Below are 26,078 nucleotides of genomic sequence, written 5' to 3' on the forward strand. Positions count from 1 at the left end.
GAGAGATCCAAGACGTCAGAAAATCTAGACTTCTCAGTTGACCAGGTTTTATAAACCTCATATTCTGTCCTCTTTCACACTCCATTTATAGGTCCTTTTTTTTTTTTTTTAAATTAGCAACTTAACAACATGGCCTGGTAGAGAGAATACTTGGCAGAAAGTTGAGAAGCCCCATATTCAAATCCTACTTCTAATACTCGCTAGCTTAGTACTGTGGGTCTGGTAGGTAGTAAGAGCTAAATCGGTTCTTGTAGCAGAGCAAGTCACTTAAACTCTGTGTTTCTCAAACAACTCCCTAGAATTCCTTTTTCTAATAACAGAGGAATTAGAATTATAATGCACTGCCTTGGGCCCAGAAAGTGGGACTCCTGGGGCAGTTAGCTGGTGGATGCAATAGATAGAGAGCTGGGCCTGGAGTCAGGAAGACCTCCAGTTCAAATATGACTTCAGCCACTTACTAGCCTTGTGACCCTGAGCAAGTCACTTAATCCTGTTTGCCTTACTTTCCTCATCTGTAAAAGGAGCTGGAGAAGGAAATGATAGACAGCTCCAATACCTTTGCCAAGAAAGTCTCCAAAAAGGATCACAAAGAGTCAGATATGACTGAACAATCCACGACTGGCTTGACTCATCGGTCTATTTTCATCTATACTCCAGAGCTGACTAGGTGTGACAATACCACATATAATGCTAAAAGATGTCTGAGTGAAAGAAAATATATACTCTCCCCTATCTCCTATTTCTAACAAGTGTCTTGAATTTCCTTTATCCAAACTGGGAATTCCTTTCTGTTGAGCAAATGGTTTTAAGAAACTGAACAAACTCATTCTTCCCTTACCTAGGGTTTGTAATCGTAGGAACTTTCACTCAGCATATAGCCCTGCTGCTCCGTGTCTCATACTTCTTCTTCCCCATTTAAAGTATGACTTTTCTCAAGTAGAGTCTCAGGTGGAAATTGACACTTGGTGCACTTTTAAAAGATTGATGTGCAGGTAGTTTTCCTATACAATCCTTCACCCATTCTCAGAGATTAAAATGAGCCCCACTCTAAGCCATGGGAAGGGTATGATAAAAAATGAATCTAAATCTTACGTACTACAAGCAGACATCTGCAAAGCAAGATTGTGTTTTAATGATAGTTCTTTGGACTGTCCAGATAAATATAATAGTATATGCAAGGGTGTTAGATCTTCAGGACTGCCATCAGTATTTATGATAACTATCGGTAGGTGTTTCTTGCAGTGTTCAACTTTGAGTGGAATATAAATGCCCCATTAAGGCTATCCTGGAAGTACAGAGCAAGGCTTTTGTATTGGTAAGTAGAAAAGGCAGCTTTGTAAGCCTGATAGAGCAGTCAGCTTCCAAATAGCAAATTGGCAGAGAGAGGCAGTAGGAGCAGGCAGAGGAGGTAGCCTACCTATATTATGTCTCTGATAAAGCAAGGATTCACTTGGGAAGAAATCTGCTGAAAGGGCAGATATTAACAGCTTTATAGATAGGAAATGAAGATTATGTGAAGGTGAATATGAGCTATCTTCTTTCCTAGTTTTAGACATCAGTCACCCCCATTGAAGGGAGGAAGGAGAAATAAAAGTGGAAAGTGGGAAACAACTAGGAAAATAAGAGTGAAGACAGTATACGGAGAAGGTTTAGCTTGTCAAACTGAATGATGAATGGTTATCTATCATTTTCCTGAGATGAGAGGAACCAAAGATGGTGTATCAATTTTTATAATTTTAAGGCTGAAAGATAATAAGTGTGCAAAAATGGAGCAGACTATATAACAATTCTCTCTGAAAATGTAATTACACATAAAAAATCCATAAAAACGTACAAAGTGATAGATGAACTCAAACCAAACAAATGTAGTTTTTGATTCTTTTGGAACTGAGCAGAAAGAGCTTAGGTATAGCGAATGATTTTTAATTTTTTTTATTTTTAAAAGAAATAAATATTTGGGCTTGGGGACTTTAATTGAATTTTGCTTCAAGTAGAAATTTAAAATTTTAGATAGAATATTATTAAAAAAACAAACTGAATTCTACAACGGAGAAATGAAGAACCATCAGTGAAATATTGGCAAAGTTGACATATTTCAATAGACAATGTAATCAGAACATAATATAATAAACAGACAGCAATCCCTCATTCCTCTCATCCAACTCCTCCATCCCCACAACCAAAAAAAGATCATGAGTCATATGTATTACAATGCCTTGAAATTTTTAATAAGCAAGGTATTTTTAAGCTAGAGAATTAAATGTCTGGGATTTTTTGTATCATTTATATTTAATTTGGGAATCTTAAAATAAATCAAAATTTTCCCAATGGAACAATAGCTATGCTTACTTTTTTTCTTTTTTCCATGTCAATGGTGTGTATTGGGAAATTCACACAGACTCACATTGGGCTTACAAGTTCATTAGGGGTAGAAGACACCTGGCTGACATAAAGAGATTGACCCTTTATGTTATCAGCTTGCAATTAGTACAATAAACAATTCTGAAGTCACTAGATTTTTGTTTGAGTGAAGCCAGATGGGTTTTGATGAACCTCTTATATAAAGAAAACTAGGATGAGTAAATAATTAAGTCAGTATTTTTTTTTCTTCTGTAATAAGGGGTAAAATTTTTGTTTCTTCAAATAAGTGTAGTTGACAGAAAACTATCTCATTTACCTTTAAAGAACAGCTGAAATGACATATACAACTTAGTTCAAAGGTGGTAACAGTACTTTGATAGACCAACTTATAATTATCGACTCATAGTCTGGACCTGATTGGACAGTGTTATTTTTATACTATGGTTATATCCTTAAGGCTAATTTATCTCCCTCCTCAACAATTTTTAATAAAATTTTCTATAAATATTTTAACTGTAAATTTTCATCTCCAACCAGAGTAAAATACTTATATGAAGTTAAAGAGAGTCCATGATATGAATGGACCAATTAGCAATCATTTAAAAATATTGGTGCCTGAATACAATTAAGGAAAAAACAATAAATTACATTATTTATGCAGTCTCAGCTTCCACTAATCCATTCCCATCATTCCCTCAGGCAAAGGCTTGAGTGCAGAAAGGAGACTTATACAAGGCCTTGAAGGTCAAGAAACTTGGAGGAGTTTTCATCTTAGAGAAATGAGTTTGTGTATGGGTATCTTTGGAGGAGAGGAAACGGGAAGCACTGAAACTAGGTAAACACGTGATTTCTTCAGCAGATTCTTATTCTAAATCTCCATAAAACATGTCCACATTGGACATGTCCTCATCTTACAGCTCCCTCAGTTCACATTCTGTTATAGTTGGCAAGAATATGGACAAAATACTAAGATCTGGGATGGGTCTGTTATAAGCAATATGAAGTGTAATTTATCTTACTAATCTCCTTGGACAAAACTCATGTTTTCTGTCATATAACACTTCAAAATAAAAGATGTTATTCCTGAAGAAATCCTGTTTGCTTATGGAAGGAAAGACAACCAATTAATCTAATTATTACTCATATAATGAGCAGAAGGAGAGAGACAACATGGTTTATTTATTTTAAAGTCAAAGTGCTTATTTCTATTCCAAAATACTACAAAGTACTATTACAAATGAGTAACTTAATTAAAAAACATTGATTTTGCTCATTGATTACTACAAATTGTATTAAATATTAATGTAACATTTTGGATTTTTTATATGTCATGAAAGTTTTATGTGCTCTCTCCCCTATAGCAGTCATAGACTTCATGTGTTCCTGTAACATAAATGACAAAATCTTAGGCAACTGAGGGTATCTACATCAATATGTCATTGAGGAATTTGCTATAATATATGGGTGTGCATAGGTGTATGGGTACATATATGCTTATGTGCACTAAGTGAAAAAAATAAGTAAGAAAGAGTAAGGGGAAAAAGAGAAAGCCAGTGGTGTGTTTTCATTTGGCTGGAGATAAAAGAAGGGCCACTCATAAACTTAGCAGTCCCACTATAAAACAGTGCCTCAGAATCCATATATACCAGAGGGCCTTCATTCTAGAGCTCAACCTGAAAACCCAAACTACCAAAACATAAATATAATGTGGAATGTTAAAAGCCCTCTATGGGAGGTTCTTTAGAAGAAGGACAAACCTCTTTCATTGCTCCTGTGTCAAAAAGACCTGAAAATCTTGTCCATGAGAGCCCTCCTAAGTATAGATAGAATGATAGGGTTGATGCATGGAAAGGAGGTACATCTCCTTTCCTTTCCTTCAGAGAGATCATTTTATGTGCTGACATTGTAGTTTCCATTTTCCCTGGGTGTTTCTCATATCCACATATAAATTGAAAGCAACCCATGCCCAGCCTCCTCTCACCCCCACCCCATTCCCTCCAACCCTGCTATAGGAGATTTAAATGTTTTGCAGTTGGTTGACAGCTGTGTGAGTTGGATCAGATGACACTGTTATTTTGGATGTGTTAAGGTCATCATCTGTTAAACACTGAACAGAACCTTGCCCTCTTGGAACAGCTTTTCCTTCAGGATCTCAATGATCTTTAGAAACAACTGAAGAAGAGCTAGGCTTAAGTTTTTTTCCTCAAAGTCATTAGATGAACTACTGACCCAAATTTACATAAAATAAAAACATTAAATTTTGGTTGAACTAATTTTAGATACTATTTAACTTGGAAAAACCTGTCAAATTAAATCAATATGAGGATTAGTAGACTTAATAGTCAGTGAATTCAACGCAATGATAGGATAGGGAGGGGGGTGGGAATAGTAAAAAATATGTTGGAAAATATACCTTCCAACCAATAAATGAAAAAGACCAAAGGTTCATAGGTTATGCAAATGTCCCATGACATATAACAAATACTATCTTGAAAAATAGAATCAGGAGGAACACGACACAATGAGCACCAAATATCACTACAAAAAATGAAGTGCCCATACTCTAACAGAAAATAAGAGATTGTACTCCAATGCATAAAACATTTCTGAATCAGTTATGTGTCAGTGTAACTACTAACTCACTAGAACAAATTGAAATTACTTGTTAAAACAAAATGAAAATCAATGAATTAGAAAAAAAAGCACAAAAATCAATCAAAAGTTTATTTGGTACCTGCTATGTATCAGGCATTCTGGAGAAAAGAAGATATGGTATGCAGGTAAAACAGTTACAATTTGATTTATTTAAAAGAAAAACTACTGAAAATATTGGAAAAATGGGCAAAGATGTACCAGATCTAAAACTATATTATAAAGCATCAGTCATCAAAACTACTTGGTAGTGGCTGAGAAACAGTGGTGGATCAGTGGAATAGGCTAACTATACAAGACAAAGTAGTAAATGACTGTAGTAATCTACAACAACTCCAGTTGTTGAGATAAGAACTCACTATTTCACAAAAACTGCTGGGAAAACTGGAAAATAGTATGGCAGAAATTAGGTATAAAACAACATCTCACACCATTTACCAAGATAAGGCTAAAACAGATTCATGATTTAGACATAAAGGGCGATACTATAAGCAAACTAGGAGAGTAAGGAATAGTTTATGTGTCAGATCTATGGGAAGTCAAGAATTTGTGACCAAACAAGAGATAGAGAACATTATGAAATGCTAAATGGCTAATTTTGATCACATTAAACTAAAAAGTTTTTGCACAAACAAAGCCAATGCAACCAAGATTAGAAGGAAAGAAGAAAGCTGAGAAACAATTTTCATAACCAATGTTTCTGATAAAGGCCTCATTTCTAAAAATATGTAGAGAACTGAACCAAATTTATAAGAATACAACTCATTCACCAATTGATAAATGGTCAAAGGATACAAAAACAAGCCATTTTCAGTAAAGAAATGAAAGCTATCATTATATGAAAAAAAGCTCTATATCACTATTGATTAGAGAAATGCAAGTTAAAGCATCTCTCAGGTACCACCTTACACCCATCAGATTGGCTAATATGACAGAAAAAGAAAATGACAAATGTTGGAGAAAATGAGGGAAAATTGGGACACTAATGCATTGTTGGTGGAGTTGTGAACTGATCCAGCCATTTTGGAGAGCAATTTGGAACTATGCTCAAAGAGCTATAAAACTGTGCTTACCCTTCGATCAATGCAAATACTAGATCTGTATCCCAAACATATCATAAAAAATGGAAAAGGACCCACAAGTACAAAAAATATTTATAGCAGCACTTTTTGTGGTGGCAAAGAATTGGAAATTGAGGGGATGCCCATCAACTGGGAATGACTGAACAAGCTGTGGTCTATGAAAGTAATGGAATACTATTGTGCTGTAAGAAATGATGAACAGAAGGATTTCAGAAAAACCTGGAAAGACTTGCATGACTGATGTTGAGTGAAGTCAGCAGAACCAGGACATTGTACACAGAAACAGCAACAATATGATATGACCAACTATGATAGACTTAGCTCTTCTTGATAAAACAATGACCTAAGACAGTTCCAAAAGACTCATGACAGAAATTGCTATCCACATCCAGTGAAAGAACTATGGAGTCTGAATGCAGATCAAAGCATACTGTTTTCACTTTTTTTGTGTGACTTTTCTCCTTTTATTCTGATTCTTCTTTCTCAACCTGACTAATGTGGAAATATGTTTAATATGATTGTACATGTATAACCTACATCAGATTGCTTGCCTTCTTGGGGAGGGCGAATGAGAGGGATGGAGGGAGAAAAAAATTGGAACTCAAAATCTTATAAAAGTAAATGTTGAAAACTATCCTTATATGTAAATTGGAAAAAAATACTAGTAAGTGGAAAAAAGAAAAAAAAAAAGAAAAAGGGGCCATGAAGGCAGTCATCAAAACAGATTATCACCATTTCTGCAAAAGTTTATTTGATTGCCAAGTAGTTGCCAAAATGTGTCTAGAAGAACCTGCAAACCTCATCAGCTTATAATACCAAGCAAAGAGAGAGATAATATGATAGTCAAGGGTAACTCTGATGTTGAATATTAACTCTGATGGAGGAGGATGGGGGAATAGTATAAGTAGCGTCACTTCATCAAAAAGCAAAGAGCAATAGAAGAAAAAATGTGTTTTAGAAAAAACTTGGCATGAATCCTAACTAAACCAGATTATCCCAAGAGCATTAAGGAAGAATCTGGAAAGAGGACAACAGCTGAAGAACGGAAAAGATCTGTCAACATTTTTATAACAAGTTATTTTCCCCATCAGTGACACTGGAGTCACCACATTTAAATTCTAACACCAACGTTCCTGCTATGACCGTTGCATATGGAAATAGAAATTGCACTGCAGAAAACAACAACTAGGAAAAGCAGCTAGACTAGACCAAATATTCACAGACGGGGTTCTGTGGAAGGTGACACAATTTTAAGGAGGTTAAGGGATGAATTTTTGTGATATAGGCAGTGGAAAGGGCATTGCATCTAGAGGCAGAGGACTTCAGATTCCAGCTCAGGTCACCTAGCTTAATATTAAGCTACCAAAGCTTAAAACAACTAAGATTTTTCAGACACCCTGTGTTTTTTTTCTAACATACATAATAGATATATGCATATATATATATATATATTCACAAACAAAACACTTGTGTATGTGTGTATATCATTCTCATTAGATTGTGAGTTCCTTGAGAGCAGGGATTGCCTTTTGCTTTTTTTATATCTCCAGCATTTAGTACTCCTAGCACATAGAAGGCATTTATTTAATATTTACTGATTTGTTGATATGGATATATATGTACACATTATATATATATGTGTATATGTTATTTATAAATGTGCATGTGTAGCTATACATATACACACGTATGTGGCATATTTATTACTTTAAAGTCCCAACAACCCTGTGAAGAAGAAGCTATTACTATCTCCATTGTACAATTAGGGAAACTGAAGCTAAGAGAGGGTAAGTGATCGGCCCACGGTCATACAGTTAATATCTCTAAGGTAGAATTTTAACTCAGTTTTTCCAAGTTTGAGACTATTCACTGTGCTACCTAGTGGCCCAAATTTAAGGTTTTTTGAAAGGTAGAATAGCCAAGATCATTTAGATTCTACATTCCTCTGATTAGCAATATCAAGCAAGGCATAAATTGAGGAAGGGAGGCTGGCATAGTGAATATATAGTCTCAGTCTGTGTGTGTGTAACCACACATATGCTGGTTATGGGACCCCAGGCAAGTCACTTAGCTGCCTTAAGAGCCTAAATTGTATAAGAGTTATCTATCAGCATTGGTAAAGGAACTTTCCTCATCAGGGAGTTCCCTACCACCAGTGAAAACACAATTCTGGTACTCCTTCCCCTTCAAAAATAAAGGATAAATTAAGAAGATATATTCCTAAAGCTCTGTGTTACTGTCTTGGAGGATGCTTGGAACTATATCCAAATGGAAGAGGGATTTTCAGGTGAGGTGCTCAAGATGCTCTGGTTTGTGGATGATTTTATCAATTCCTCAAGAACTGCAGAGCCTTATAAATGAGATCTGGTCCCTTAAAGGGTTCTGTTTGGCAATCCACACACAGGAAAACCAAATGAACAGGTAAATGGAGAGTGCCTGGTAGAGAGGCTCTCCTAGTCAGTTAGATGGGCAGCCCAGGGACTTAACCATCAGCAGATATTTTGTGGATAGATATGGCTGAAAAAATTAATTGAGCCTATGACTGGACTAGGAGAACTGGATTGTATCTTTGAAACTAAACAACCCTTTCAGTTACCTCAAGCAGGCAGTCCCTGAAACCTCTGAAACTAAAATGCACCTTTTTTTTAAACATCAATCTTCTTCCCATGACAGTTTATCCCATCGTGGAATACCACAGTCTCCAAAGACTCAAAATTACAGGTTACCCAAAGTGAGATGGAGAGAAGCCTTGTGAGATGCAGTTTGTTATGAAAGATGGATTATATGCAAGAAGGGATATATCAGACTTCATTCATGAGGTGTATATCTGGAAGAGGGCCAGCCAAATAGCGAAAGCAAGGGGTAATAGAAGTCAACTTGCATATTCCACTGGTAGCTTTGTAAGGATAAGAGTCCATGAAAAAGAGCCTCAGAGTGTTGGAGGAGGCCACTGTGAAGGTTCTATGAGAAGACATAGACAAAAATCCGATGGGATGAGACGATGTGGTAACACTGCACTCAGCGCCTTTGGAGGGAGTACCCTATGGATGGAATGGTATTATGTTATGGATAAGTTTCTAGATTCATTGTGGGACTAAGGAATGAGTGCCAGGACCCATACAGAATATGAAATCCCAGACAGCAGGTACTATTCAGTTTTTATATTCCCAAGTACTTAGCACAATGCTTCTCATGTAGTACATACTTAATAAATACTACTTCATTCGCAAGGAAAAATAAAGCAAGTCAGAAGGAACAACGTAACATAAAAAAGTTAACCATTTTTAATGTGTTGTAGAAGGGCAAATTAAGGTTTCTCTGAAAAGGGATTTGATGTTGAAAATCAGGAATAGAGAATTTTTGAACTTGAAAGACTTCTATACTATGTAATGGAAAACAATACCTTAAAGCCAATTTCTCCCTTTTGTGTTTGCCAAAGATCTAAGTAGATGTTTGGGTGTCTCAGCTGCAGTCCTAGAATGTAATAAAAGAAACCGTGACTCCCTGTGCTACTTACTGGAGGTGTCAGCAATTGTAATATATGAAACACCAAACTCAGATTTCAAGTCTCAAGGCCAAGGAAAAAGCCTTTCCCATTAGTTCACTTTTAAAGAAAGAAAAGCGAGTTCAACCTCACTGTCACTCAATGGATCCAATCACCAGTCAATGGCTTTTGATTTTGCACATAAATCTTTCTGTAATATTTCCTTGACATTCTTCTGTATGTATTTATAATAATATCCTGTTCTTCTTCATTCAGTAGCTAAGACTTTTCCTCATGGTGAACACTTGAGAAAAAAAAAAACCCAACAACACTGTGTGGTTATATTCATCGCTATGCCAGAGGGCATGCTCTGTACAAGACAGACACATTCTGGAAGCTTTTTGTGTCCCTAACCCAGTTTGACTATGAACTGAGCCTGCATAGCCACCTTCAGTCCTCCCTGGGAACAAATTAAATCTGCATCTTGACTGCGTTGCCTAGAAGAGACTTTTAAATTATTTACTGGTGATAGCAGGGTGTCATACGCCTTCCCAGTAAGTTAGGAATGAAGTTTGTACCTCTCCTTAAGTCAAAGGCTGCTTGCCAACTTCAGGCCATCATATTAGTAAGTCCAGTGATGTCTAGAGAAAATCATAAGGCTTGAGGCAACTAAGATATATTAAAAGAAATACACACGTGCGCACGCACACACACGTACACATACACACACACAGCAGCAGCATGTTATCTATCGTTGCTACTTTTTTTCCATTAAGCCTAGAATGTGGTAGAAGTATGATTATTTTTGTCCATGACTGTTAGATAGGTAGAGGTTAGTCTTACAAGGATGAGAAGTTCAAATTTTGACCTTAGAAGTAACCAGAAACTTGGGAGTAATGAAGCCCCCAAATCCATACTAAGGCTGTTGAAGACACTACCAACTTCTTAGTCATTTAAGTTTGCAATCTTGGTGTCATCTTGGACTTTTCACTCTCACTCATTTGTCCTGAAATAAGTTGATAGATCTTGTCACTTCTATTTCCTTTTTTTAAAGCTTTTAATTAAAAAAAAAAAGTTATGGAATAAAACATGCATTTCCATACCATAGTTTAAAAAAAAGATGTTTGCATATGAAACTGCAAATCTATTACGTACAACTTGCTATTCCTATAAAGTTATCATGTAAATTTCTTTTTTTTCCCTTCTCTCCCCCTCCGCCACCCTGGAGATGACTACCATTAGACATAGGTGTATACACACATATACATGTGTATGTGTGTATATGTATATATACACATATATATGTAAAATTATTTTATGCTTCTATTTATCAGCTCTTCCTCTGGATGCAGATAAAATCTTTCTTTATGTGTCTTTTAGAGTTAATTTGGGTATTCGTAATACACAAAATGACTTATTTGCTCAGTCATTCTTACAACAATACTGTATACTGTTACTGTATACAGTGTTTTCTTGGTTTTGCTTATTTTGCTCTTCATTATTTCATGGAAATCTTTCCATGTTTTGTTTTGTTTTTTAAGATCATTTCTTATAGTACAGTAGTATTCCATCAGCATCGTATACCACCACTTGTTCAGCCATTAATTTCTATTTCTACAGCATGTCTCAAGTGTAATGTCTCTTCTCTACATACACTCTAGTTTAGGTCATCAACATTTCTCATGTGGACTACTGCCATATTCTCTTATTTGACTTTTCTGCCTCAATCCTCTCTCTCTGTTCTAATTTATCCTCTATAGAGTATTCAAATCAATTTTTTACCCAAGGATCAGGTTTGATCATTTCAGACATGTGAAACCTCCCTGTCTGCTCAACAAACTGCTACGTCTCCCATTTTTCCTTAAGGATCAAATATAAACTCCTATGTTTGACATTGAGAGTTTTTCACAATCTGTCTTCTAATCTTCTCAGTCTTTGGAACTTCCTTTCTCCACTTCCCTTCCCCCTACTCTGCAATCTGACTATATTGGCCTATTTGCTATTTCTCATACAGGGCTCTCCATTTCTTGTCTCTGTGCTTTTGCACTGGCTGTTCTCCGTATCTGGAATGCATTCCCTCCTTATATTAGCCAATTGGAATGCCTAGTTTTCTTTGAAACTGATCCAAAGCTACCTTCTACATGAAGCCTTTTCCAATCCATCTAGTTGCTAATCAGTATTCTCCCTGCCATAGCCATCTTAGATTCATTTTGTATATATTACGTGTATAAAAAACACAGCTAGGTGGTACAGTGCATAGAGCGCCTGTCCTGGACTCAGAAGGGCCTGAGTTCAAATTCGGCCTCAAACACTTATTAGTTATGTGACCCTGGGCAAGTCACTTGACCCTGTTTCCTTAGTTTTCTCATCTGTAAAATAGGCTAGAGAAGGAAATGGCAAACCACTTCAGTATCTGCCAAGAAAACCTCAAATGGGATCACAAAGAGTTGAATATGACTGAAATGACTGACTGACAAAACAACAAAAGTGCATGTGATTATGTAGCACCCTCTTCTGTGGCTACACCCCGAACTTGCACTTGAATTGGTGGGCCAGGTTTTCAGAAGGTAGTTCTCTCTGGGCTCTAGTAGTAACCCTTACGGGTTTAGAGCACTTTTGCATGTGAGCTTTGAGGTGTTTGGAACTCTAAGATTAGAATCAGAGTAGCACCCCATCCTCACGTGCACTGAGAATCTGTAGAGCACAGGTTAACAACCCCTGGTTCAAAGGAAAGCTCAAAGAACTGACTTTGCTTTATACTCATTGACAGTCTGGAAAATCAGAAGCCTAACTACTGCATAGAATTTCAGCCTGGCATATAACAAGATCCCAATTCATCTGCACAGTAGCTTTATTTGAGCAGTTTTCATTAGGAATGACCTTATCTGGAGTGACTTTCCTGTTGTGTTTTAAGGGCTAGAGAAGGCCACCTGTCCCCCCAAACCTTCTCTCACACATTTCCTTAATGAAGGAGAAAACTTTTCAGTCCACAATCCTAGATAAAGATTAAAATACAAATATCCTCTAAGAGAAGGAACTCAATTATTTAACATCAAGATAGATATGACATCAAAATATAAGGTATATTGTGGTACTGAGGAAGGAAAAAGTACAAGGATAGGGATAGGTTAGGAATGGGATAACAGATAGGGAAAATGCACTCAGAAAATGAAGATAAACTTTAACTTCTCTGCAATTTTGGCTAAGACATTCTGACTCCCATCAGCAGGAAGTCATTGATTAAAATAACAGTAACACAGTGCTGATTTTATCTGCAAGGTCCGATACAATTTACTTTATTCTGAATAGAAATTCTGAAGAAAAAAAAAAGCTAAACACCTTTATTTTAATCTACTATAATATAGTCATGTTTTAAATAAACTTCATTAAGGAACATAATAAGGAAAAAATACCTGCTGCACATGTGGCATCTTTCTTCTCAGACTTCCATGTAGTTTTCGGACCTTACCTAATACTTCCAACATCGTTGTTAAAAGGTCAATTCATTATCTCATTTAAGAAAAGTGAGACATATGGAAAGGTTTAACATCTTGTCTTCAAATGCATGTTCTGTGAATTTATAGGACTACTGAAATTGTACCTATAACATGCCCTGAACTTTCTTTCTAGTTTAATGTGTTATAAACATCTCATTAAGATCTTTCAAATGGTAGGTTTAAGTCATGTGTCATTCCTACATTTTGGAGCTGTAAAAAACTAGACATAGGAGGGCCCTACTTGTTACCATAATATGCTTTCGGAACCTGGAACAATCTATGGATAGATAAAATTCTTTGTTTCTTATTGAATACGTGGTGATAGTGAAGATTGTATTTTCTCTTAGAAGAAAAAAGTTTACAATTTGGAATTGGGTCTCTGATCAAGAAAGGACCCAGAATAAAGTAAATTATAAATGTAATGGACCACAATAACATTTCTATATTTTAACTCACAAATTTTAATTTAAAAATAGTAAAAACTATAACCTGAGATCTGACAAATGGGTATAAATGTCCTACACACCATGATTGTACAAAGGGTCATTTGTTCCTTACTACTGTTAATTATTTACCTTTGCTGTGTACGAAGGGGTATACGTACACACAAAGATATTTACATATTTTATTATTCAGGGATTTTAATGCAATTTCTAGACTGTTAAAAACCTATTTCTTGTTTAATTCCTATTGCCTACACATTTGAACATTTCACTATGGCTAACCCTTTAAAACAAAAATGTGATCAAAGGAAATGAACTCAGATCAGTATTTTTTTTTTCTACTTGCCAGGAATTTTACTAAAGGTTTTCATCAGGGAGATGTTTCACTCTGTTGACTTAAGTGAGGTTTGAGGGTTATCTGGAAGTTTTATTATTTTTTTTCCTCTCCCTGTTCCCTAATTTATTGGACCCCATAAAAATTGAGTTTTCCACATCTTCTATTAGCAAGTATGATTTTATCTTTTATACTATGTAGTCAAAGGGCAGAGGTGGAAAAGAATTGTCCCATATTGCTATTTGCTGCACAAAGGGAAATTACTGTTGAGTTAGAGATAGATAATTTATTGGGTGCAAAGATGGACTCCCTTCTTTTCACTTGTAGACCCTCTTCCAGAACATTTCTAAACCTTAAGAGAACACCCAACAAGAAGATGAAGGAAGCAAAATCTAGCTAAATGAAATAAGTCATATCAAAACTGCAGTGTTGGGGAAAGAATTAGCTGTTGAAATGACTTTTTTTCAGAAGGAAAAAAGACTCTAGTTCTAGTGACCTCCTTTTTGAATCAAAAATGGGGGTGGGGGAAGAGAGATATAGAGAGAGGCATGGATAAGCTAGGCTCATATAGGTATCAAATATATCTTGGGTTTATGTGCCATTTTAAATACTTTTCTCGCTGCAACCTTGTGAGATAGGTAGCACAGATTACCTCTGTTTCATAATATGAGCAAACTGAGGCTCTAATAGATAAATGGCTTATTTATGATCACATATCTAATGTATCTGGGACAGGGGCCAGCTAGGTGGCACAGCCTGGAGTCATGAAAACCCATCTTCCTGGGTTGATATCTGGCCTTGGGGTTCTTCCCAGCTGTGTGATCCTGGGCATGTCACTTAACCCTGTTGGTTTCAGTTTCCTCATCTATAAAATAAGCTTGAGAAGGCAATGGCAAATCACTCTAGTATTTTTGCCAAAAGAAACTCCAAATGGGGTCATAAAGAGTTGGACACGACTAAAATGACTGTCTGAGATTGGATTTGAATCCTGGAATCCTGACTCGTGGTCCAACAATCAGCCTGCTATGATATATTGTTTCTTGGCACTAAAGAGGAGAAGAGAGCTGAATGAACTAGGAGATCAAGGGAAGACTTTCTGTTTGTTTTCGAATTGAGTAGGGCTAAACATGTACTTAGCCACATAAGAAGTAGTCTATAGCAAAGGAGCGATTAAAGACATACAAAATAGAGGATGGATGACTAACTGAAAAGGATGTAAAGTTAGAGAAGGAGGCCTTATATCTCTTCTATGGTGACTCGAGAAGAGGAGGTGAGAAAGGGTTATTTCTCCAAAGCATTGAGGAAAAGAAGAAGTAGACTAAGGGAGGTCATGTTGGATGATTTCAACATTTTTAGTGAAATAGAAAGCCAAGTCATGTCCAATAAGAGTTGAAGACTGGAAAAGTGGTTTAGGGTATAAGAGAGGGAGTAGTTGCTGTGGGGAATGAGATAAAGGGATAGAAGAGAAGGATTACTGAGCATCTGTAAAGGCCCAGTTGATAAAGGAAGGAAATAAGCATTTATTAAACACCTACTCTGTGCCAAGCTTAGTGGTTTGTAAATATTGTCTTACTGGATCCTCACAGAAACCTTGGGAGGTGAGTGCGATCATTTTCTTCATTTTATAGTTGGATAAACTGAGGCAAATAGAGGTTAAGGGACATGCTCAGGGTTCCACAGCAATTAAGTATCTGAGGCCACATTTGAATTATGAGTACTGCCAATTTGTAATAGGTGACAACAATGTTGTATAAAGATAAATATGATAACTCCTGTCCTAAAGAAGCTTGTCAGGAGAGAAATGTGTTGCATGTATATGCTAAGGATCTAGAGCATGAAGGGAAATTCCAGAGCACATCCAATCCAACAGCCTCGTTTTATAGGAAAAAAAATTGTTTTTAAAGAGGGTAAGGGACTTGCTCTATGTCACAGAAATTGCTGCTGTTCAGTAATTTCAGTTGTGTCTGACTGTCGATTACCCTATTTGGAGTTTTCTTGGCAAAGATACTGATGTGGTTTGCCAGTTCCTTCTCCAGTTCATTTTACAGATGAAGAAATTGAAGCAAACAGGGTTAAAGGACTTGCCCAGGGTCACCCAGCAAGTGAATGTCTGAGGCCAGATTTGACCTCAGGGAGAAAAGTCTTCCTGACTTCAGACCTGGCACTATCCACTGTGCCACCTAGCTGCCCCAGACACACAATTTAAATCTGGCTCTTCTGAATCCAACACCAGTTTTCTTTCTACCAAACCAGTAGTTCTGAAAACTTTTGGTTCCTGGAAACTTTTACACTCTTAAAAATTATTGAGGACTCTCACCCCCCCAAAAGAAACTTTTGTTTGTGTTAATTATATCTATTGATATTCACTGTATTAGAAACTAAAATATCTTATTAATATTATGAAAACAGTTTTGAATTAGTGGGGACGCTTAGGGATACTCAGGGCCATACCAAAGTAAATCATGCTGATGGATAATCATGAGAGAAGAGGAAGGAGAACTAGGATTAAGAATAATAAAAATCCACTTTCATACTAAGTCCAAAGTTGGTTTTGCCTTGAGTTTGCTAAGTCTAATAAACAATTTGCACAGAAGGGAATGCTAATGGTTTAGTCCACTTTCATTGACTTCTTCCATTGGGATAACAATGTTTTTCTGAAAACAGAAGACGGCATGTCATGCTTTCTGAACAAGACAGGCTTTCCCCACTATGTTCATTTTTTTCCTTCACTTATGAATAAAGTAGATCAAAGCTTTCTGCTGTCTTCTTTCTCTTTCTCTTTGCTTTAGGAGAGCAGCAAGAATTAATGTATTATCCCATTGAAAGAAAAGGTTAATAGAAATATGAATGAAAATATAATCCTCACAGGATTTCAACTCAGTACCTTTGAAATAGGAAACAGAAACTTTTATCCATTGGACTATAGAGAATTGGGGAATTTAGAGGCATTTATTCTAGCCACTAAAATACATTAAAATTTTTTTCCGTTTGCACAATGAAAACTTATTAAGAATGACTTAGATGTGAATATAAGGGTAATAAAGCTCTCCATGACTCATTTTCAAGATGCAATATAGACTGGCAAGATGTTATTAAAATTAGAAACATTTTAGATTTATAGTGCTTCTATTAAAAAGCACATAAATTTTTCTTCTTTTGTGTAGACTTGTTGGAGATTATGATATAACAAATGGTGTTGAAATATATAACACTGGTGTTTGTGCCATGGGAAGAAAACCTCCAATGAAAACAAGTGTCATTTGAACTCTATACTTTGACATATGTTATCCAGGAGGCTCCAGTGTCTTTGGTTAATCCCGAGAGGGATTTGCTGGCATTAGGTTAGTCACTAAAAAGGCTTTCATATTTTTTTCTTTATATAGAGTAGGAGGCAGAACATATTTCCTTGTTCACACAGGTTAAAAAAAGTGTTGGAAATGTTGAATTGTATTTAATGTTTATTCTGTTTAGTCAATAAAAGAATAGCTAAGGAAAAGTTTTTCATTGTTGTTTTTTTTTCTTTTTGGTAATGTCTCCAAGGAAACCTTTTAGAGTGGATTAAAAAAAAACCCCATCATTGTACATTAATTAAGGTGCGATTGTGAAAATATCTGTTCTATTTAAAAGTTAAAATGATTGAATTATATGCATTTGTGTTTTCTTAATTCATATAGTCACATAACTTTAGAAATGAAACTGAGAGATCAGCTCGAGACAGCTATGTAGCACAGTGGGCAGTGTTGGACCTAGAGTCTGGAAGACCTGAGATTAAATTCAGCTGTAGAACTAACTAGTTGTGTGACCCTGGGCAAGTCACTTAACCTGTTCACCTCAGTTTCCTTATCTTTACTATGGGGAGAATAAGAACAGCTATCTCCTAGGGTTGTTGTGAGGATAAAATGCATTAATATCTGCAAACACTTTGGAAATATAAAGTTATATAAATGCTGGTCATTATGAATTCATTCCCTCCATTTAGCTGATGAGGGCACTGACATCCAGCAAGGTTTATACATACAGTCGTTCTGGAAGCAAATAACGGTACCAGGATTGGATTGTAAAGCCTTAGTCTGCTCATTCCTAGTTGTGTATGTGTGTATGTATGTGTCTGTGTGTGTTTCTGCGCATGTGTGTGCACGTGTGTATGTGTGTGCATGTGTGTGTGTATGTGTGTGTGTGTGGGGTAAAGTTACTAGATATCATGGTTGAGGAGTAAAGTAAATGATCATGTTAAAGTGTAGAACTTTGGAATTAAATACTTAAAATCAGATGTTATGTGTATCAAATGAGAAAACACACATAAAATGTTTTGTGACCATAAAGCACCTTTAATGCTTCAAAAAAAGCTTTGATTTCTTTAGTATGGGCACTGCCTCTGCTGATGTAGACAGGGGATGATGATATCTGAGGTAAAAAGTATGATAGCTGACTGGGTCACAAGTGAGCAAGCATTTATTTAGTTCTTATTATGTGGTAGGCACTGCACTAAGCACCAGAGACACAAAGAAAGACAAAAGGCAGTTACTGTTCTAAAGAAACTCATAGTCTAATGAGAGATGGCATGAAAAAAATCTATATGAGCAAGAAGAGGATGGTTGGAAAAGTCAGAGGTTGTGGAAGTCAAGAAGGATGACAATTGAGAAAAGGCCATTGGATTTGGCAAGTAAAAGGTCACACTGGTAACTTTGAAGAGAGTAGTTTCATTTGTATAATGAAGTTGGAAGTTAGATGGTAGAGAAGTAAGAACAGAATGGGGACATTAATGGTAGATGGCTTTCTGAAGAAGTCTGGTCACCAGCTGTGAGCTGATCCAACCATTCTGGAGAGCAATTTGGAACAATACCCAAAGGGCTACAAAAATGTGCATACCCTTTGACCCAGCGATATCACTTCTGGGACTCTATCCCAAAGAGATCATAGAAATGGGAAAGGGTCCCATATGTACAAAAATATTTATAGCAGCTCTCTTTGTGGTGGCCGAGAACTGGAAATCAAGGGGATGTCCATCAATTGGGGAATGGCTGAATAAATTATGGTATATGAATGTGATGGAATACTACTGTGCTATAAGAAATGACAAACAGGCGGACTTCAGAAAAACCTGGAAAAACTTACATAAACTGATCTGAGTGAAATGAGAAGAACCAGGAGAATATTATATACAGTAACAGTTACAGTATGTGAGGACCATTTCTGATAGACTTAGCCCTTCACAGCAATGCAAGGATCTAAAACATTCCCAAAGGACTCGATGCAAAATGTCATCCACATCCAGAGAAAGAACTATGGGGTCAGAATGCAGAATGAAACAGACTATTTTCTCTTGTGTTATGTTTTGTTTTTTCTCATGATTTCTCCCTTTTGTTTTAATTCTTCTATGCAACATAACTAATGTGAAAATGTGTTTAATAAGAATGCATGTGTAGAACCCATATAAGATTGCATGCCATCTTGGGGAGGGAGAGGGGAGGAAGTGGGGGAAATTTAAAACTTATGAAAGCAATTGTTGAAAACTGAAAACAAATAAATTAATTAAATTTAAAAAAAAAAAAAAGAAACTTGGCCACCAAAGAGAAGAGAGATGAGGGGTGAGAGATGGATCAAGTGAAGGATTTTTGAGAATGAGGAGACATGGGCATGTTTGCAATAGAGTTAACAGGGAAAAACAGCAAACAGGTAGAAATTGAAGATAATATTAGGGTAGATATGATAGAAGAATCCGCTGGAGAAAATTGAATGGGATCACCTGGGCCAGTAGAGGTGGCCTTGGTACAGACAAGGGCCACCTCCTCATGGGGTTATAGGGGTGAAAGAGGTAGAATAACAACATACAGACCAGCATAATAAAGCTGGGATTAAACTATGGGCATAATTCTTATAAAACTGAGTTAGAGATTAGCCCAGAAAATCCTGTTAGGAAACTAAACCTGATTGATAAGATTAAATAGAAAATTCCCCAAGGAAATTCTTTCAAAATCTGCATATATTTGGCAATTTATGGTTTCAGATATCCCTGGTTTTAGATATACCTCTGTTTGCCTCAGTTTCTTTTCTGTAAAATGAGAATAATAATAGCACCTATCTTCCAGGGCTGTTGTGAGGGTCAAATGAGATAATTGTAAAGGACTTAGCACAATGCCTGGAACATGGAAAGCACTGCATAAGTGTTAGCTATTATTATCACTACCATTCACTCATTCGCTGACTTATTTAATTTTGAGGTCCCTTTGGTAGTCAGTCTGGTGAAATCTGTAAACCTCTTCTTAGAAAAAAAACATTAAATACATAAAACAAGATACATAGGATTATGAAGGAAGCACATTACATTGAAATGTATGAATGTATGTACGTATATATACATATGTAGTATATATATGTATAGTTCAAAGATCCCAGCTAGGTGTAAATCCACCCTCTCACCATTTGTTTCAACATAGAGAAAGGACTGAATCCTACAACTGTGGTGTCACTTTTGTTATTGTTTGGTGAAAAAAAAATAGTCAATGTGAAACAGTTTCTTCTGTTCTAAGGAATGGGTAAGATTCATTCTATTGAGTCTATCACATCTTAATGCCTGAGAGAGGGGGAATATTGAATCATCTTTTGATTAAGAAATCCTGAAAGTAGATACTAATTAGAATAATAAAAATTAACCAACCCGACCAACCTGAGTCCCTCAACCAAGACTCCAACTGATTATCATGCTTTACAGGGATGTGTAATTTGTTTTTTATTGTTTAATGACATCCTTTTCCTTGGGTCTCAACAATTATATGCCCAGCTTAAAAACATGTGAAGGAATATTTAAAGAAATACAATTAATATATTAATTTCAGCTCAGCTAGAAGTAGGAAGCATCAAACAACTTAAAAAAAAAAGTTTTTCTGAAAATGCCATTCATCCAGTATACATTAAGAATATCGGAATAGACAGGCAAACCCTGGGTGTTTCTTTTTATTTCATGAAAGCTTGCCATCAGAAAAACATCTTTGTATCATCATGAACTACTATTGATGGAACACCTATTGGATGCATGGACTTATTCTAGCTATTAATAGTATATTTAGTAAGGGAGTGTACCATTATCATATTAATCAAACATTATGCAACAGCTGCATACACAAAACTATATATCAGGAGATACAAAGTAGCCTTTTGCTTTCCTTTTTGGTTTATACATTTCTCTGGCTTTTACATTCTCAATAAGTTCACTGTGGTATTATTATTTAAATGTATTCCTTAATGGTGCAGGTTATGTGTGGCATGGAGTTCACAGAATATGAATTCATTTATTCATTCCATGAATGAATTAATATGCCAACCAGAAAACTGAATATATATGTATATACACACATACATACATATACGTATATATATATATATCCACATATATATATATATATGTAGAATTGATTTTCTATTGTTCGTGGACTGACCAATAATGTTTTGAGCTAGCAAACCTGCAAATATAGTAAACCCCTTTTTGGCTTAAATTGAATCGATGATTTCAAAAGAACCAGTCTTTGTATCTTGTGCCTTGCTTTTCCCACTTTTCAGCTATTAGCCTTGAAGACATCCACAATACAGAAGAAAGCATTAAATGGGTAAATAACTGTAGTAAATGTCTTGCTCTAGATGACTTCTGGTCATGTGTATGTGTGTTCTGTGTGTGTGTGTGTGTGTGTGTGTGTGTGTGTGCTGATCAAGTCTCTCTCTCAAAAAAAAAAGATATATTTTATTCTTGCTTCACATACATTACCCACTGAAGGAAGGCTTTTCTTCCCAGAGAGCCATCCCTTCTAATGAAGAAAAAAAAAGTTCATCAAACTAATGAATGTATAGAAAAAGTCTAATGTTCTATGCAGCATGTCACACACTTTGCCTCCAACTCTTTAAATAAGCAGAGGGACTGTCTTTTCATATTTCTTCTTTGTTGTCAGGTTTGATAATTACACTCCACAGAATTCAGTTTCTATTGTTTTCTTGGTGTTATTGTGTCCCTTTACATCATTGTAATTGTGTATATTGTTTGGTTGCTTCTGCTTATTTCACTTTCATCAATTAGTTTAAGTCTTTCCAAGCATCTTTATAGTCATCCTATTCACCATTTCTTAAACACAGTCATTAATAATCCATCACATTCATATATCACAATTCAATTAGTCTTTGCTCAATCAATGGGCATCTACTTTGTTTCTAGTTCTTTGGTACCACAAAATAGGAGGATACTTTGCCCTTTCTTCTGTCATTGACTTCCTCAGCTAGCAGTGGAATTCCTGGGGCAAATGATATGGACATTATTTCATTATCAGCTTTTGTTCTTAAAGTAAAATGTTTTTACTCCACTCATTCTAGCTGACATAAAGGTACTCGAAAGGACAAAGATTTTGTATTTTGTAGTTCTGCCTGCTTTGTATCTATGCCCAACATGCATCCTCAGAAAAGAATAACTGACCAACTCAGTGCTGGACGCCATCCATTAAAGAGGTTTCAATTCAGTTTTAGGTCTCCCTTCTTCGCTGTGAAAGTATATAGCTTTTTTTTTATTATTATTAAAAGAGGGACCATGAACACAGCTTCATTTATTTGAGCACTGTTGGCCAATGGTTTTATGTGAGCAGGCTGTGCAAAATTCCTAGATGTACAACTCACCTGCTGGAATACCATCCTAAGTGACAGCAGAGTCATTTCGATACCACATTCTTACTTTTTTTTTTACACCTGATCACACTTGCTGATAGCTGTGCCAAGACATGGCCTCTGAACTGAGAAGGAGGAAACCAGTGGGAGTAGAAACTGCCAAATGGACATCACGTTTTGTGGCAGGGAGCTGAGGACCCCTAACTAGCACTAGGAAAAAATTCTGTGCTTTTAAACTTTCTGAATAAATAAAGGGCAGATGAAGAATAAAGAAGCAGAAAAGGAAAGGTCAGTAAGCAACAACAAAAAAATGTCAAGGTCACTACATTCACCTGTTAGGTAAAGTCCAACCTCTTTGTCCTAATTAGCTGCTATGCCCACCTGGGGAACTGTGAACTAAGCCTCTCTATTTGCTGGCTCTCTGCAGATTTCCATCAGCTCACACCCAGCATGCTACAAAATACCAAGGGAGGGGGCAGATATTGTTTGTCCTTGAATCAACAGCTATAATCCTGTCCTATCATGGCAAAGGACTTGATCACTGGGGCTAAGCATGATGACATCCCTCCCCCCCGCTGCCCCCCGGTTCAGTTTCTGGAATTCTCTTTCTATCTGTTCTTGTACACAAGGGGGTCTCCTGCAGCTACTTGTGAAATCACACCACCGAGTTATTTTGTGTCTTTATTTTGTGTATGTCAATGATAAAAGAGGGCAAGGATCTTATATGTAAATGCAAATCTTTAAGAAAAATCTTTTTAATTAAAATCAGACCTTACCTAATATGTAAATACAAATCCTTAAAAAAATTTTTAAACTAAAATTAGACTCTTAGACAACAGCAAACCACTCCATAATACGTAGGACTATGGATTTTTTTTTTTTAAATAAAGATAAGTCCCAATAAGATAGTACCTCTTTTCTCCATATTGTCCTTTGAAATGATAGGGCTTAGACCACGAACTCTAATTGAGAGTAAGACGGTATAAGTAAAGGGAGCATTAATGTAGGGGGCCAGAGGCTCTGCTTAACTTTTCTAATCCATACCCCTAAGGATAGTCTCACATTAAGGAGGTGCCAGAATCCATCCACAAATAATATCCACCCAGTGATGATGGAGAAGAGAGAGGAATTCTTCAAAACTGAGACTTGGGCTTGACTTAAAACAAAGGGATCAATCCGGGTCCTGGAGACATGAAGAAGAGAAATACTTCCCTCCTCTCAGCAGAGAGAATTTGTAAAATGAGAATAATAGTACCTTCTTTCCAGGATTGTTGTGAACATAAAATAAGATTTTTGTAAAGTGTTTTACAAACTGTGAAGTACCATATGACTGCTAACTACAATAATAGCTATAATTGCTATAATAATTATTATTAATTAAGTCATCAGGAAAACTGTAAAATAAATAAACATTTTGATGTTCTTGACTGATAATCTGGAACTTGTACCATTCTTTTTTTTGTTTTAACTTCCCTTCTATCTCTCACCCCCTACGAAATAGACAGGGAACTCCAGTTTGCCTCAATGAAAGTGAAAGCCCATACTACTACTACTACTACTACTACTACTACTACTACTACTACTACTACTACTACTACTACTACTAGTAGTGGTGGTGGTGGTGGTGGTGGTACAGTAAAAATAGCTAATATTTATACAGTGCTTATTACGTGGGGCATAGTGAATAGAGTACTGGGTCTGAAGTTAGGAAGACCTGAGTTCATATGTGATCTCAGTCACTTACTAGCTGTGAGACCCTGTGCAAATCACTTGTCCCCGTTTGACTTGGTTTCTTCATCTGTAAAATGAGCTAGAGAAGGAAATGGCAAACCACTCCAGTATCTTTGCCAAGAAAATTCCAAGTAAGGTCACAAAGAGTCAGACATGAGTGAAAAGAATGAATAACAGCAAATACTCAGTGCCAAGCACAGTTCTAAGTGTTTTTACAGTCTGTCTCATTCGATCATCACAACAACCCTGGCAGGTATGTACTGTTATTATACCCGTTTTTACAGATGAGGAAGCTGAGGAAAACAGGGGTTAAGTGATTTGCCCAGAGATACACAATTAGTAAGTGTCCGAGATCTGATCTGAAATTAGATGTTCTTGAATCCAGGTCAGGGACTCTATCTACTATCACCTAGGTTCAGCCACAAGCTGTGTAAGCTATAGAATAGAAGTATGCCAAAATATCACCTTACACCCACCGTACATAGCTTCTTGGGAGATCTCAATGGGCAGAACCTTTGTAACAGATACTTGTACAATAGATGAAATTGTCTGTGCATGAATCGATTGCTTTTACATAAAGGTAGAGATATTTTAGGACTTCTTGAACAATGTAAAATTCCTCACTTTTATCAGAGTTTAAGTTTAATCAAATAGCTGTCAGAAAGGCACACACAAAATTAAACTACTTCAGTACTTAGATTCTATTGCTAAATTTCACATACTGTGAACAAGTTATGGTATATGAATGTAATGGAATACTATTGAGCTATAAGAAATGCTGTAAGGAAGACTTCAGAGAGGTCTGGAAGGATTTATATGAACTGATGCTTTGTGAAAGGAGCAGAACTAGGAGATCATTGTACAAAGTAAAAACCCAGCATGTGAGGAATTTTTCTGGTAGACTTAGCCCTTCACAGCAATGCAAGGATCTAAAACATTCCCAAAGGACTCTTGAGGCAAAATGTCATCCACAACCAGAGAAAAAACTATGGAACTGGAAAGCAGAATGAAGCAGAATATTTTCTCTTGTGTTATGTTTTGTTTGGGTTTCTCTCATGGTTTCTCCCATTCATTCTTTATTCTTCCATGTAACATGACTAATATGAAAATGTGTTTAATAAGAATGTATGTGTAGAACCTATATAAGATTGCATGCCATCTTGGGGAGGGAAGGATTGGGGAAGGAGGGGGAGAAAACCTAAGACTTATGGAAGTGATTCTAAAAACTGAAAACAAATAAATTTTAAAAAATAAATTCCTCAACCCTACCATTCCTAGGGAAGAAGAGATAAACATGGGAATTATAGACAAAAATTTCTTGTACTCCCAACTCTAAGAACATGTAACCTTATTCATGTCCACACTATTTTCATTGCAATGAAAAGATACTGAATAGATCAAATAAAAAGGCTTTTTACTTAAAATGTACTTGTTTAAAAGGGCAATTTAATGCAGAAAGGGGAAATGAAATTTCCTGAAAAGGATTTAATCTGAACTGATATGCACAATATATAGCAGGAAATTGCAATCATCAGTTATCTGATGGACCTGTATACCTTGAGGGTAAGAGAAGAAAAAAAAATGGTACCGTGTATGTGCTGTGATATCCAAAGGTTCTCTCCTACATGTTTAAAATCAAACAATTAGAATACTTACCCTGGAGTAATGCATATGTATATATGTATACATATATGTATATGTGTGATATACATATGTATATACACACACAAACACAAGCATACATGCATTTATTTAATATAGTCTGTCTTTAATATGCTCTGGGATGTGCATTCAGGGTATTACAGAATACATACAAGTATACCTCACTTTTCACAATGTGTGAATGCAGGAAAG

The 26,078-nt window shown here is 36.1% G+C and overlaps 1 protein-coding gene across 13 annotated transcripts in view; it reads right to left on the reverse strand.

Annotated features, from left to right (window-relative positions):
• CELF2 (CUGBP Elav-like family member 2) overlaps positions 1-26,078 on the reverse strand; it is a 620,126-nt gene that overhangs the window by 548,899 nt on the left and 45,149 nt on the right. For 3 of the 13 annotated variants that reach the window (XM_072653380.1, XM_072653378.1, XM_072653393.1), the window contains exon 2: positions 9,499-9,569. The exons of the other annotated variants lie outside the window; for them this stretch is intronic. The gene's annotated coding sequence lies outside the window, so the exon portion shown is untranslated. The remainder of the gene's footprint in view (positions 1-9,498; positions 9,570-26,078) is intronic. 13 annotated transcript variants of the gene reach the window in all.

Source organism: Notamacropus eugenii, chromosome 3 (genome assembly GCF_028372415.1).
Source record: "Notamacropus eugenii isolate mMacEug1 chromosome 3, mMacEug1.pri_v2, whole genome shotgun sequence".
NCBI classification, from domain to species: domain Eukaryota; kingdom Metazoa; phylum Chordata; class Mammalia; order Diprotodontia; family Macropodidae; genus Notamacropus; species Notamacropus eugenii.